General features: G+C 58.4%; 1 protein-coding gene across 7 annotated transcripts in view; it reads left to right on the top strand.

Annotated features, from left to right (window-relative positions):
- PITPNM2 (phosphatidylinositol transfer protein membrane associated 2) overlaps positions 1–13,326 on the top strand; it is a 124,898-nt gene that overhangs the window by 25,893 nt on the left and 85,679 nt on the right. For all 7 annotated transcript variants that reach the window (XM_081287052.1, XM_081287056.1, XM_081287053.1 and 4 more), the window contains exon 2: positions 3,444–3,545. The gene's annotated coding sequence lies outside the window, so the exon portion shown is untranslated. The remainder of the gene's footprint in view (positions 1–3,443; positions 3,546–13,326) is intronic.

The following is a 13,326-nucleotide window of genomic DNA, read 5'->3' as shown; positions in this document are numbered from 1 at the left end:
GGAGGTGGGCCTGTAGGGCAGCCATTCTAGCCCCTGGAGCCCCTTGCCTGGAAATGGCTGCACAGTGGGCCCTACCCGGGGGTCTCATGGGCCTGGAGGTGCCTCCTTCCTGGTGAGGAAGCAGGGTCAGCTCAAGAGGGCAGAGGAGTAGAAATAACAGGACAGAGGCAGTGACCTTCAGTGCTTGGACCAGGCAGTTGCTTTGATTGGCTGCTGGACTCAGGCTCTGTGACATAGCCACTAGTGTCCACTGCCTCTCAGATAAGGAAGCCAAGTCCAGGGAGGCTCAGTGCTGCTCTGTCCTCAGAGCCAGGCTGTGGTAGACCAGGTGTCTGTTCTGTCCATCTGCAGGCCTTCTCAGCCTCTGGCTTTGTCACCTCTCCAGGCTAAGTGGCTTCCCACTTAGTGGCTGACCCGCCCAGACATCGGATGCCAGCTGTGCCCTGTGTTCTTCCCTGGCATCCTTAGGCCGACTCTGGCCTGATCTGCCCTCCCAGGCACTGGTTTTCAAAATGGATGGTGTGTATGGCAGGATCAGGCAGAACTGGAATTTGCCTCTGGTCCAAGGACAAAAGGGACACTCACTCTTTTGAGTTTTGAGAGTTTTTCAAAATGCACATGTATTTCTTGATTTAAATTAAGCAACATTATTTTATTTAAAAATTAGGAACCCCCAGGTATATATACTCAGAAGAGTCAAGATTACATGTCCACAGGAAAACTTGTTCACAAATATTCTCATCAGCCTTGTTCAAACAGCCAAAATGTAGAAAGAACCAGCTGTCCTACAGCAGACAGGTGGAGAAACAACGTGGCCAGTCTACACAGTGGAATATTACTTGGCCATTAAAAGCAGTGAGTCACTTCTGTGCGCCAAAGGCCGGAACTGAAAGCATAATGCTAAGTGGAGAAGCCAGACACAGAAGGCGCCTGTGGGTTCCATAATGCCAAAGAGATACAGAATACAGTGTGTGGTGTCCGGAAGAGGCAGACCCCTAGAGGCAGAAAGCAGATGGGTGGTTGCCAGGGCCCGGAGGAGGGAAGACAGGAAGTGACCGCTCTTGGGCACAGGATTTCTCTTAGGGTGATGAAATGTTTCAGATGTGAGTGGTGCTGGTGGCTGGACACTTACACAGCCCCCACCCCCAGTCCTCCAGCCACCCGCCTCAGGCTCCATGTCGACCAGGGGTGAGGCCAGCTCATGACACTACCCACTTGCTTGGAACTCGAGCTCCCAGCCAGGGCCAGCTCGAGACACGCAGACGTCTGGGTAGGCTTGCAGCTTGGCGCCCCTTCAAGCCGGTATTCTTTAAGTGTTTGTTTGACATTTATTTAGTGGGGATGAGGAGAAACTGATAGGCTATTAATAGAAACCGTATAGAGAAACAGATTCACTTACTCGTTCACTCCCACCGCCCCACTCGGCACCAGGGAGCTGAGAGATGTTTAGGGAAGCAGTTCTGACTTCTGCTGTTCTTGTGGGTCTCCGAGGCTGTTTTTGTTTTGTTTTCTGTCCCCTGTGATTCCCCACGTCCTTTGAGAGGCACAGTGAAGGCGTAGATTGAAAACTCTCAGGGGTGGAGGGCTTTCCTTTAGTCCCTGGGCCCAGCAAGTGGGGGGTGGGGTGGGGGAGTGGGGATGTCACTTGGTTTCAGACCTTTGGCCCCAGGACCTTGGCTATGGTCATCAGGGTGCCTCCAGGGCTCTCAGCAAGGAATCCCGTGTTGTTGTGGGTTTCGTTTCCCTTCAGGGTGTGGACTTTATGTGAGGGGGTCAGCAGCTTTCCATGTCATTGCGGGGGTATTTTGTGCCCTGCTGATCTGGCTCCTCACCAGATCCTGCCTTCACTTATTGGACTTTAAAAATACTTATTTTGGAGGGGGGGATCAGAAATACCATTCCCCTGGCACCCCTCTTTGTGTTCCAAGAGCGCCTTTTTTCTCCTTGCCCCTGTGGATCTAATTCTGCTGGGTGTGAGTCACCATTGACCTTCTCACCCACGGGGAGGCATCCTGAGGTGTGGAGGGGCCTTGCCTGCCAAATCCGGTCACCCTTGGCCGGGGTGTCACCGTGGTGAGCACTCAGCCTGTGTGGGTTTCCTGACCTCCCAGTGGGGGGACGTTGCTGACTCTGCTGTGTTGGGGTGGCAGTGACCCTGAGAAGCAGGTGTAGGGCCCTGCAGAGGCCCCTGAGCAGTGTGCAGGAGCCCGGGAGCCGCACCTGCTCTGCAGGGCCCTCTAGGACCTGGGATGCTTTATTGTGCAGGGTCCATGTGGTCACGGACTGAGGCCCTGGAGCTGAGGGCGGAGGCGGGCTGCCGAGGAGCCTAGGTCCTCAGAAGCTGTCTGCAGCCCTGGCTGTGGCTTCCCTGGGAGCGTGGGCTGGTGGGGGCGTGTGTGAAGAGCCCGTTCCCGCACCGCCCACTGCCTGCACCAGGCTCTCTGCGCCTCCCATTCCCTCCTCTCCTGCTCTGGCTCCTGCATCTGTGCTGCTCGCTGGCAGTTGATCACTTTGTCATTCCGAGCCTCCATTCAGTTCCCCTGGGGTTGGCGTATACCTGTCAAGACCTGCTCACCCTCTAGGAGCACAGACGGGTGCCTGAGGGGCCAGGGCGCCTGGCTCAGCCTGTAAAGCAGGGCTGTCCTGGATTTGGGGCTTCGGCTCCTGGACCCATCCAGCATCCACAGCCTGCAAGGGAGCTGCCTTCTGGCCGTGGTCATCAGGGGTGCCTCCCAGGCCACTGCCTGCTCCCTGCACATAGGTACAGGGATTCCAGGATGTCTTGTGCTGCACTGTAGCCTGGGGGTGTCCTGGGTCCCTGTTGGAGCCCCAGACTGGGTGGCAGCTTCAGTGGCATCTGTGGGGTCGGTTGGACTCAGGAGTCCCTGGAGGCCTCTCTCTCTTGCAGTTCCATTGTGTGCTCATCTTGGCCTTGGTGCTGGCAGAGGGGGCGTCCCGTCCCATGGTCCAGCTGGAGGTCCTACATCTTCTGACTGAGTGCTCTGGGGCACACACCCCTGCTCTTCTTCCTGCTTTGTCTAGTTGTCCAGCCCCTCACCCGCCCCAACCCACAGTTTGGGGTCCTCTGATCCCAACAGGGTTCCTGGGTGAAGACCCTAAGGCTTCCAGGAGGGGAAGGAGGCAGCTGCGCATGCCGGTATGGGTCCAGCTCCCAGCAGTTCCCTCAGCACGGGGCGGTGTTAAGGTGCAACCGTCACCAGTCTAAGCCAGAACTTGCTCCCTGAGAGCATCCTGGACTGGGTCGCTTTGTAAAGTGGAGACCCCCCTCACTCAGATGTCCCGTTCTATCCTCTTGTTCCAGGGGGACCGGGCTTCACGTTGTTGCTCTGGTGAGACTGGCTCTGCTGACCTCCCTGCAGATCAGCATGGGTGATTGGGAGTCCCGTCATCTCACCTCCCTCCTGTTGGGCTTCTTCCTGCAGGATGCTGGCACGTGTGTCCTGGTCCCCGACACCCTTCTGTGGGCCTACTGATCCGTTCCTCTTCGGTGGCAGGGACATCAACGGAGCCACTCAGACCTGCAGGTAAGGCCACGCCCTACACAGTGATCAGCCTCCTGGCCTTCAGGGTTTGGGTGTGCGGAGCCCATTGCCCTTTCCTCCTCCCTTAAAACCCTGACCATCTGATCACGTGGGGTAGGTTGTGTTCATTGATTATGCTTCTTACAAATATTGGTCTATCTTCCTCAAATAGGAAGGACCTACATCCTATGTCTGGTACCTCTGGATTCCAGATTTGATACCACCCTGGGGCCCCGGTGGCACCCTGGGTGGCTCTTTGCCACTCCTGCCCCGTGCTACCCACTCTTGGACCCTCGGAGTTTTGCCTTGAAGATGGCGGCTCCTTCCAGAGCAGAGCCCTGGCTCCAGCCTCGCCCTGTTGCCCACCAGCTGTGGTCAGTGGTCAGTGGTCAGTGGCCCAGAAACCAGCATGGGCGTGTTTTCACGGATACTCTCCCTCTGGGCACTTACTCCCCAGAGAGAAATGGAGGCCAGTGCACTAGTGGCCGCCTCAGGACCAGAGATTGAATGGCAGATTCCTGGCACCCTCCACCTTCTGCCTGGCAGAGAGCAGAGCCCCGCCCGCCCCCTCCCGCCACGTGTCTGGCCTCTATACTTCCTATGCCCCACCCTGCCCTTTGTTCATGCCGAGGCCTTTGGTGCCTAGAACAAGAGCAGAAGTGGTTTCCTCTCCTTTCCTGGACTCCCCTGCCCCCTGCCCCCATGTACTCTTCGGTTAGTGTGAGCTTTGGGGTCCTAGAGCCTGGGTCTTCCATCCAGGAAAGCTCAGAAATTGGGGAGGGGGGCAGTTGAGGTCCCTAGCCTCTGCTTTGTGGGGCTGGCCGCGGCCTTTCAAAGCACCATCTATGCCAGTCTCACAGCAACGCTGCCCAGCAGCCACTGGCGTCTTGTTTCACAAGAGGGAGTCAAACCTGAGGTGCAGAGATGGCAGATGTCAGGCTCACAGTCACACAGCTAGTCAGCGCTGGCTTTGGGACTGGACCCCAAGTCTGAACTTGGGAGTCTGTGGTCTGAATTTCCAAGTTTAGCCCCTGACGCAGGGACCCTGGTTCAGGCCCAGGCCCAGGCCTGGATTGCAGCCTGGCTCCTGCCCTCCCAGGCCTCCCTCCTTGCTGGGTGGGTGCCTGGCAGGGTGCCCAGGGCCCAGGCTGCCTGTGGCAGGGCGAGTGTGTCCAGCTGAGTCTCAGGCGGGCGCTGCGGGCTGTTTTCTTCTCCGACTGCTCACCCTCTTTCCTTGCTGTGAAAAGGCCCGGGTGTGAAGGGGCGAGGGTGCTATGTTGTGTCTTTGCTTTTTGTTTTGTTTTAGTTCACTTTCCGAGGTGTCTCAGCTGCTGGGTGGGGGTGGGGCGTAGTAATGCTCAGCTCTGACGCCAGGCTTCTCCAGGGGTCATTGCTGCTCACTGGGGTTGTGCCACATGCTGGGGGCCTTGGCCTCCCCCTCAAGGCAGGAACCTGGGTGAGCTGCTCCGAGGGACCCTGCCCCAGCAAGCCTGGGCTTCCTGCTTCCTTTCTTACAGGAAGGGGTTCTTCTCCTGCTGGGCAGCTGCATTCCAGAGGGGGTTGCAGAGAGGACATCCTGTGCCTGCTTCCTCTGGAGGTCCTTGCTGGGACCCACAGTGTCCTCAGGAGTTCTGTATCCACTCACTTATCCTGAAAATATTTATTGAATATTTATGGAATGCTTGGCCTGTGCCAGGTATTGCCCCAGGTGCCAGGCACACAGCTGTGCCTGGGGCAGACAGGAGTCCCCACAGGCCGGAGCCGCTGCCCTGCGTGCTCTGTGCTTTGCTGGTGCTGCTCCAGTGTCTCCCGGCTCCCTCCTCCTCCCTTGCCTGTCAGGTTCCATTTCAAACACCTCCTTTTCTCTGAAGCTCTTTGCAGGCCTCTGACCCACGCTAGCTGCCCCCCTCCCCCGTGTCGTCACAGTTGTTCCGATGACAGAATTCTTGGCACCATACGCCAACATGGCAGGATGGTCAGGATCACCCCCTGAGCTCCTGGGAGCTGGTGGCTACGATGGGCATAGAGGCCATTGTGCTCTGGGCAGAGGGAGGTTGCGGGTGGAGAGAGGCAGCCCTGGGCAGGGGTGGCTGAGAATGCCCCTCCAGGCTCTCCTCGGAGCCCCAGGGCTTATATTTAGACAAGTTCCTTCCTCCAGAGGAGCAGGGAGCCTTTTCTTTCAGAAGGTGGGGCAGGGGTAGGGGGTGGCAGTGGGGGGCCGGACAGCACTGGTGTTTCTCGGCACAGCCTGGCCATAATCTGCATCCACTGACTCAGAGTGGCATCCAGAGAGAGGGTCTGCCCCAAAGAAGGGGCCCCCAGAGGGAGAGCCCCACCCCAGCGCTGCCCTCCTGGTTGGAGATGGTTGAGTGGAGCCGGAGCCACTGTTCACCTGGCGACCTGGTGGCAGACACAGGGGGAGGGTCTGGGGCGCAGGCAGTGGCTTCCTTCCGGACTCCCCGTGGGAGGGGTGTTTCCTGCCATTGTCTCCGTGACAGGCCTTGGCAGGGGGACTGCCTCCTGAGGAGGAAGAGAGCTGAGAACTGAGGCAGGACCTCCACCTGAGCAGCAAGGGACACAGGCTCCTGGTGGTCCTGGCCTGGCCGGGGAGGAATCCACCTTCGCCAGCCCACAGGCCCTTTTCACCCCTCCTCTGGGCAGTTCTGCCCCCTGGGAGCTGGCCTAGGCTGGGTGGGTGGGTAGGGAGAGGTTAGGAGGCTGTCCACCTAGAGAAGAGGGAGGCCAACGGGAGAGGAGGCCTCAGAGCAGGAGGCTGCCCTGAGGTCTGTGAGGACAGAGCTTCCTTCTGAGCTCTTTGTGGTCCCCATAATGCTGGCAAGAGAGCTGGGAGGGACCTGACTCTGACCCGTGTCCATGTCCTGGCTTGACTCTCAACTCCAGCCCCCTCCAGCTCTGCCAGGGGCTTCAGCGGGAGATCACTGGGGCCTCTCCCTGCTCCCTGCCCCTCCCCCAGGCTGGTCTCTTCAGCCTCCCGTCCTTCAGCCTTCCGCCCAGGCAGGACAGCAGTCAGTCACAGAGGGTCAGTGAGAACCATTTGCTGCACTGCCTTCCGCAGCACCTGGCTCCCGAGGCCGAGCGGTGAGAGGAGAGGGGTGAGTGGCATGGGTGCTGGGGACCAGACACCGGCCTGTCCCTAAGTGCGGTGCCGCCACAGGGCCTGTGCCATGCTTGCCCGAGGTTCAATCTGTGCCTGGCCGTGTCTCCCTCCCTCCCGCCTGTCTTCTGGTCCGAGCTGCCTGCACCTGTTTGCGCCTCCTGCTCCCTGGACATTGGTGGGGAGGTCCTCCTGCCACTCCTCTCAGGCAGAGTATGCGGTTCTTTTCTTTCCATAGTCACCCACTTAACCCTAGAGCTGTATGGTCATTTTTATTCCTGGAGAGGGTCCAGAGCTAGGAATTCTCAGAGGGATTCCCAAGAGGGTATTCAAGCGGGAGGGTTATGTGGCTCTGCGTTCCCTGTAGTAGTACCAGTGACCCCACGGTGGGTCCAAGTGTGTGACAGCCATTAAAAATTCTGCAAACAATAGACCAACAGGGAGTGGAACAGATGTTAGATGATGATCAAAGCTAAACAAAGCTGAAAAGAAGGCCTAAGAAGGGACAATGACACAAAGGCCTGGAAAAGGTGAGGGAGAGAGCCAGGAAGGTCCCCTGGGGAAGAACATATGGGCAGAGCAGACAGCCTGTGCAAAGGCCCTGAGGCAGGAGCTGTTCAAGAAGCTGGAGTAAGTAAGGGGAGGAGGTCAAAGAAAAATGAGCCTGCATGGAGTAGGGCCTTGTAGGTCAGGTCGGGGCTTTGACCTTGACTCTGAGGTGCTGCGAAGCTGCTGAAGTCAAGGGCCAGTATCCAACTTGTATTATAAAAGGATGGCTTCTGGCTACTGTGTTAAGGGTGGGGTGCAGAGAGGGAGTGGAGAGACCAGGGGAAATGATGGTCACAGCAGGAGGTGCAGGGCGCCTAGACCAAGCTGGCACAGGGGCCTTTGCAGCACATGGTTAGCACCCCTGGGTTCAATCCCTTGTACCCCAGCCCCCAAAAAATAGAAAACAAAATCTTCTAGGTCCGACTTTTCATGTAAGCTCAGGGGAAACAGACTCCTTAAAGCTGCCTGTCTAGTCACACAGCAAATGGTTCGGCCCAAAATCGGGGCTTTTGGAATCAAACATTTCTGCAGCTGGACCAATGGGTGGCTCAACTGGTGGAGGTTTGGGGGCTAGAGGGAGAAGGGCTGTCCAAGGCCCAGGAGACAGAGCCCTGGGACCCTTAGTGCCATGGCCAGGAGATGAGGCTTTGTGAGCTGAGGATCTTGGCATCCTCTGGGATGGCACTCTGGGCAGCGTTAGACCTTAGCTGGGCTGCAGCCTTGATGTCACCTGAGGCCCTGGCCGGATCCGAGTGGAAGTTCCCAAGTACTATCCATTCATTGTTTATCGAGTAAGGTATCCCAGTCCTCAGGAGCCCACAGTCCCAGGGGGGCAGACAGGTTGACTAAGGAAGCACATGCAGTGGTCCTAAGCCCACGTTTGAGGTGTGTGCAGGGAACTGTCAAGGTCAGGGCATCCGTTGTTGATCCAAGATAAGGCACTGAACACTCTCTGCAGCCACCAAATACCCCTGGTGAGCACAAGCCAGAGGCCCATGTCCACCAAGATGTTCTGTTTGAATCCATGATTTAGTCTATTAATGCAGGGGCAACAGGGGCTGGGGGGTGGCTCAGTGGCAGAGTGCTTGCCTCATGTACAGGAGGCCTTGTGTTCCATACTCAGCCCCACCAAAAATAAACAAAAAACCGAGAGTGGGCAGCAGAGACTGTTTAGGGTCCGGGTCTCTGCCCTTCAGCTGTGTCACTGAACTCTGAGGACTGACTTGGCCAAGTCCACTTGCTGGGAGGCCCTGTGGGCTCATCAGTGTGCTTCTTTGGAGGAGAAAGAAGGCTGGTCTCTTTTGTGTTGGCTTGCAAGGCTGCTCTGGTGACAGGCTGTACCCAGCAGGGTACAGGAGGGGCTGTGCTATCCCAGTTTGGCAGGGGGAGACCTGGGTGTCACCTGTAGATTCTTCAGCACAGGGCTGTGTGGGGAAGTGGAGGGAGATCTTGCTTTTGCTCTTTTGGGGGAGGTTGAAGCTGGAGGCCAAAGGAGGCATAAAGATCCAGCTGGACTTTTCCCTTGGCAATTTAACTCTGATCTTTCCCGCTCGCAGTAAACTGTCCAGGAGGGACAGCTTGGAGGCCGCTGAAATGGTTGCTTTACAAACTGCCTCCAGCAGCTTCCCTTTTCTAGGTGATCACAGGACACAGCTGAGGACCAGAGGTGGGGGAGCAGGGACTGGCCTCCTGGAGGTGGGGAGGCTGGCCAGGTCGGTGCTGGGAGCCTCTTGTTCTTGTGAAAGCCAGAAGTTGGTGCCTTCCTGAAGCTGGGATGGTGGAGGCAGTGTAGCAAAGAAACTAGAAATAGCTTGCTGTCCTTGAGGGAGGCAGCTGCAGCATCCCCTGCCCCATGTCCCTTAGCCCCCTCCACTTGTACTCCAGCCCTCTCGTCGGATGCAGCCCGCTGGGCCTGCAGCTCCAACATACATTCCCTGGGGCTCCACAGCATTTCCCTGGCGATTCTCAGGTGTAGACCATGCACCAGGGCCCCAGAGGCTGGGTGCTATGCCAGGTTGTGCCCCGTGTTGTCAGGAAGCCCTCTTCCTTTGGCTTCTGTTTTCCCAAAACAGAGGAGCTTGTGGGCTCAGCCCGCCCCATGCAGGAGGGGAGGCCCCAGTTGATGGCTAACCGGCGCGAGACCCCTGTGTGCCTGAGCTGTGCTGTGTGCTGCAGGTGAAAAGAATGAGTGTTTTGAGGGGCTTGGGAAGGGGAAGGACCCCTCTACCCCCACCCTGTGCTTGAAGTCCCTTCGACCCTTCCCCCTGCCAGTCAAGCGCTGCCCTCTCTCCATTTTCATTCCAATAATGGATACCCTTGGGAAATAGGTCACATTTGCTCCCTAGCACTCTACTGTGGCCAAGTTCACTAACCGAAGCAGGAAGCCCCACTAGTCAGGGAGACTGAGGCAGACAGGGTGGGGGAGGGGCGTCTCTGCGGGGCCTTGCCCCCTCTCAGATTGGCCCAGGATCCGCCCATCTGATGTCCCACTCAAGGACACATCTGAGGTGACAGGTATTTTTTTTTTAATTTTTTATTAGCTGTTAATGGACCTTTATTTTATTTACTTATTTATGGGTGGTGCTGAGAACCGAACCCAGTGCCTCAAAGTGCAAGACAAGTGCTCTACCTTTGAGCCACATCCCCAGCCCCACGGTGTGTTGTTTTTGACCATTAAGGCTCTCCCATAGATGGCCTAGGTGTGGAAAGGCCGAGGGTTACAGCCCAGAGCACTGCCGGGCACTCAGTTGGCATGCAGCACCAAGACCTTCCCTAGTGAGGCGGCTGCTGGCTGCCCCTGAGCCACCCCGCCCCGGACACCGCCCGGTGCCTCAGCTTCCCGTCTGTGGAACTGGAGGACATCAGGACCTGCTGTATGCTGTGCCCTCTGGTGCAGAGTCTGCCTTCTGGGTACTGCCCCTGGACCACTGTCCTCTCCTGATTGCCCTGCGGATCTCCCCCACCCCAGGAGCTGTGCCAGGTAGCAGTGACCGTGGGGACCTGAGAGGTTGAAGGAGGGCTCTGGGACAGCGCTGGTGGGACAGCATACAAACTCAGGCCCGAGGTGAGCTCTGGGCACAGGCACGTGCAAGTCGGGTGTTAGTCCTCGAAAAGCCACAGCTCTGGCACTACAGGGCAGAACCCAGCCACAGCTCTGAGCGGCACCAGGCCCTGCTCTGTGACTGGCCAGACCCCTGGGGCGTCAGCACGACCTGTGGAGTCTGCTCAGGAGCCCTGTGGCTGCAGGTGTCGGGAGCCCCACCCACCCTAGCAGAGGTGCCTGCAGAGCCTCTGTGCAGCAGCAGCTTCCCTGTTCTCCACAGAAAATGGGAGGCAGATTCAGAGGGCAACCATGGCTGTCCTCCATCCCGTCAGCCAAGGGAGTCTCGATGAGGTTCTGCTCTTCACAGTTTTCCCCCCCAAAAAATGACAGCTCTGGGACAGAGCTGGATGGGCGTGGCCTGAGTTCCCACTGTCCCCTGGCAGACGTTCACTGCCAGGCAGTGGGATCCAGCAAGGAAGAAGAACTGGCCTTCTGGGATGGGGGATGGATGCAGGTTAGCGCTCACTGTGTGTGCGGGACAGGAGGCAGGGGTGGGGAGGCACAGAGTCCAGGTGGAGCAGGGAGAAAGCAGCCACTGACTGCCTGTAGGAGGGTTAGAGAAGAAAGGGCATTTTAGCTGGGCTTTGAAGGGTGCAGAGGAGTTTTCCAGGAGAGAGGGGGAAAGGCAGAGGGAATGGCACACATTGAAGCCTTCTGCTCTCAAGTGTCTGGGGAGTGCCAAGGAGCACCAGGCTGCTGCAGTGCAGGGTCAGGGGTGAAGGGGCGGAGGCTGGGGCCTGCACTCACCTGATCCCAGGATGGAGAGACTGAGGTCAGGGGACTCCTCGCCACCCTACAGGTTCCTATGACTTGTGTGTTGCTACCACCAGGGAGGAGCCACCCTTCTCCACTGCGTGTTCAGGGTCTCGCCAGGCCCCTCCCATGATGGGGTCTCCTGACACCCCCTGCTTGCCTCTCTAGCCCCAGCCTGGTCTTGACTTAGCTCATGCTCCTCCTACCCCCTGGAGCTCTGGCCCCTTCCAGGCCTCCCCTGAACATCTCCCCCAGGCCCCTTTGGGGAAGAACCTCATTTGCAGGCGGACCTCAGAGTGCCCGTTGCCCTCCTGGGAGCTCTCGGGTGTGGGATTCGTGCCAGTCTCAGCCAGAATGCTGTTTTTTTGGATGAGGACATTAAGCTCCCAGAGCACCAGCCCTTTGCTCACCGTGCTACTGGGGATGCAGCCGGGTTTGAACAAGGTTCGTGTGGGCTCTGGAGGCTGAGCCTCTGACTGCTTTTCCCTCCAGGAGATCCTCAGTCAACTGGACACTGAATCTGGAAAGGAGTGGGCCTCCTCCGTCCACTCCCCTCCCATCTCCTTCCCTGCCTGCAGGCTCTCTCTGCATCTCCCTCCCTACCTGGGGTGGGAAGCAGTCAGGTAATCAGGACCCACACCCGCTGTCCCACTGCTGGCCAGGGGCCAGGGCAGGAGCAGCTCCTGCAAGCCCTGGCGCAGGTGACCTGCTTTGTGAGCCTGTGCCTGCTAACTCTGGTTCTCTCCCCCACCCTGAGCTGAGCAGCAGCTCTGATCAGCACTGACGTCAGGGAGCCGTGTCACCTTTGGTCTACCCTCAGCCTGGCAGCTGTGATGTATCGTTCGGACGTGTCCCCTGCCTCACTGCAGAGGGCCGAAGCCAGTGGGGGAAGAGGGATTACGTTGCTCCAATCTGGCTGTGGCTGCCTCCCTGGCCCTGTCCAGCTGTTCCCGTTCCCCACTGCCAAGCAGCAGATGTTGGGGTGAGGTCAGCCTGGGAGCTGGGGACCTGCCCATCAGCTTCACGTGAATGTCTTCCAGGCTATTTCTGGTCTTGCCATTATCCCAACGACTTCAAGCGATAAATATAGACACAGATTGAAAAGCCCCAGTGGCGGGCAGCGCCGGGGAGCGTGCGGAGGGGCCGGCTATAAATAAGCCTGCTGGAACACCCCCCAGCCAAGCCGCCACCGCTGCGTGTGCTTGCTCGCTTGCTCGCTCAGAAAGACAGCCTTCCTCCCCGACTGCCAGAGCGCACTTGTTCCTGCGGGGGGAGGGGGGACGGGAGAAGGCGCTGTCCACTCTGTCCTCTGGTCTGTTGGGGACCTTGGATGGCAGGGCAGGCTGCTGGACCTGTTTGGCATTGGCAATGCTTAATTTCTTACAGAAGAGAAACGACGATGGACCCAGATGAGGGGTCCAGGGGCAGCAGGGCTGCAGGGAAGTCGTGGTGTACTAAGGATGGTGGCCCCAGTCCAGGCGTCGCTGGGCCTAGAGGACTCCAGGGCCCTGGGTGGGAAGTCCCGCCAGAGGCCGGCTGGCACAAGCCTCACGCTGCCGTCTTTCCCCCACGCGGCCGCCCTGGCTGGCTTTGTCTGTCCTCTGGTCCCGTCCTGGCTGGAAGCTCCTGACTGGCCGGCTGCTAGGCACGCTGCAGGGTTCTGGCTCCCCCATCGCTCACCCCCTCAATGCCTGCCTCCCCTCCCTTCCTTCCTGGATGTCCCTGCACTCTCCTTGGTCTCGTCCCCTCCCCACCTTCCCTCCTCTGGGCTGGCCAGGAACAGAATCGAGCTGGCGAGGATCAAGGGAGCTCACCATGAATAAAATCCCGCTGCTGCGCAGCCACCAGTCCTGGCAAGTGGCATTCGTGGGCCTGTCCCCCTTCTGCAGCCTCAGGAAGCAGGGCCCAGAGCTGGAGTGTGTGAGCTGCTTGTGTTGCATAGATAAATGTCCTAGGAGGTTTGTGGACCGCAGATGGAGGGCTGCCTGTGTTGCACCCTTGTGGGAGGGGGTCTGTGCCCTCCTGTGCTGCAGAGCTTCCCGGACAAAGGGAAGCATCTGAGGGAAGGGTCCTTTTGACCTTTTGAGGGGCAGCATGTCTGTGGTATTCAGAACTGAGTGTGAGCTCTGAGCTCACAGTGGTGCCAAGAGGAGCCAGGTCCAGAGCTCATGTGCCACTGAAGGGGACAGAGCCACAGGCAGTGGTGATACCTGTGACAATTCCAAGCCCTAGGGGAGTAGGTGGGCTTCTGCCCCTGAAGTGTT

Source organism: Spermophilus citellus (genome assembly GCF_964194105.1).
Source record: "Spermophilus citellus genome assembly, chromosome: 3".
NCBI classification, from domain to species: Eukaryota; Metazoa; Chordata; class Mammalia; order Rodentia; family Sciuridae; genus Spermophilus; species Spermophilus citellus.
Note: the sequence above shows the minus strand (reverse complement) of the source record. Positions and strands in the feature narration are given on the sequence as shown.